General features: G+C 33.2%; 1 long non-coding RNA gene across 1 annotated transcript; it reads right to left on the reverse strand.

The window, feature by feature from the left end:
• Nucleotides 1-524: 524 nt before the first annotated feature.
• Nucleotides 525-836, reverse strand: LOC115230320. The gene is made up of 3 exons (XR_003883421.1): nt 768-836; nt 664-737; nt 525-632 (listed from the first exon to the last, which is right to left on the reverse strand). It is a non-coding gene; the product is annotated as an uncharacterized LOC115230320 (long non-coding RNA).
• Nucleotides 837-2,047: the final 1,211 nt, after the last annotated feature.

Genomic DNA, 2,047 nt, shown 5'->3' on the forward strand with positions numbered 1-2,047 from the left:
ACCACATCAGTTTGTATTGTTACGAGTATTGATGTATCCTTGATTGACTAGTCCTCTGCAAATATTACACAACAAATCACTTTAAAAAACATCCACAAACTGAACAAAATGTGGGAATCGGAAATGTTTTGAGTTCAAAAATGTTTTCATGTATAAGAATTGTGTTTAGTTCTCTAAGTCTGACTTTTTTGTATTTACATCATTTTTTGAATTGTATTAAACTAATCGTCAATATTGAGTGGCGATTTGTCATAAAATGTATATTTTGAATTATTCGAAGTTTGTTTTAATGAAAAAGAATTCTCTAAATCAGCAATTTTGTTTCAAACTTTGGATTCTCTTTTTAAGGTCACATTGCATACAAGCAAATAATCTTGTTGTTGATATCCTTGATTCTGTGGTTGTTAATATTATAAGTGACCAGTTTTTTCACGATTAGAACAAGTCGGGAGACTAGGAATATGTATCTGATATTAAGTTATATGTTTAGAATACCTTCCTTTGAATATCAGGTCGTGTTTGGAGTTTTTTACTTGTAGAAAACCACTTTTTTGAATCACTCCAAACATCCAAAATGGCTCGTTGTTTGGCTTAAAATAATATTTATACTTACCAATGCAATCTCATTTATCCTATAAATAATATTTCATAAAAATTAAAAACTCTTTTTCTAGTGCAATCTGGTTGGCTCTTGTATTGATACTGTTTGAATAACTGTTGATAAAATCTGCCAAATCCTATTGCACAATAATTTAAGCATAAAAAACACTGTAATCAAGTTGTGTGGACTTGAGGCACTTTATTTTCAAATTTTCGTTGTTTGCCTCTTTGCAAGCTCGCTTAGGTATAAAGTAGGGACCTTACAGTAAAAAGCAGATTATATCGAAGGATGTGTTGCATAGGAAGCAATAGCAAGTCCCCAATTTCTTTTTTATTACCATGAAAGGCTTTCTCACATGACTAAGATAATCTACCAAGTCGATACTTTAATGGCCAAATGGACTTGTTGGTTGTTTTTCCGGTACTCGTGAATGAGTAATTTTGACTGAACTGTGTTCCCGACAAGTTCTCCATACAAATAAAAATACTTGCAGTAGCGAGCGTAAAGTTTTGCGATTTGATTGAACGACTTGGCCTCATCCAAAGACTCAACAAGGCTTCTGTGCAGCATGTAAATTTCCTGAAATTTTTAAGACTTTAAAACCTGAATGTTAGGAAATATTAGTTCAATATCGTTTTCTGGAATTAGTTTGTTCATTGCAGGAATGTAGCCCTAGTAGATTACGATTAATTTTTTAATACATTTACGATTTTTTTGAGATTTTCCAAGTATATATGCTCCACTAGAATGATTTCGTCGAATACATATCTCGTAGAGGATCGATCACTGTTGGAAGGCTGTGACTTAATGTTTCTTTCTAACTTGTTTAAGGTCGTAAGAGTCGTAAAATATGTTTCCTTTCTTGTCAACGTCTTTCGAATAATTGGAACTTCTTCCCCTCACCAGAGGTGGTCGACTAGTATTAGTCCCTGAATTTACTACCTCGAATCACTAAGAGGAGAAAAGTTTTCATTTTTTGAGATTTCAAAATCAAAGGGACTAAAATGAACAAAATTTTGATACTGGGCTATTTGTCGAGCTGTGTCTGAGCTGGATAATTTTGATAAAGCTCTCAAAACCTTTAAAGATTAGAAAAGCTCTTACTTTGTCCAGATCAAAAGCCATGTCGTCAAAGGAAAGAATATCGCACTGGCCAAAATTGAAGAAATCAATACAAGCAATATTAAACTTGTCAATGTTGGCTCTGATATAGAACTGAGAAATAAATGTGAGTGGACTACTTGTTCTGTGTCCGAAGAAGTATCGTATACTCCTTGGATTAGTCCAGGCTCAATTATATTGACTAAATGACAAATTATTTCTCCATTTTCAATCAAATTGACAAAGTCGTACTGTGATGAAATACTATCTCTAATGGATGGGGAAATGACCCCAATTCTTAGCAACCAGTCACAACATTTTTGAAATATATCTGACTCCATGCCA

This window comes from Octopus sinensis, unplaced genomic scaffold (assembly GCF_006345805.1).
Source record: "Octopus sinensis unplaced genomic scaffold, ASM634580v1 Contig15316, whole genome shotgun sequence".
NCBI lineage: Eukaryota > Metazoa > Mollusca > Cephalopoda > Octopoda > Octopodidae > Octopus > Octopus sinensis.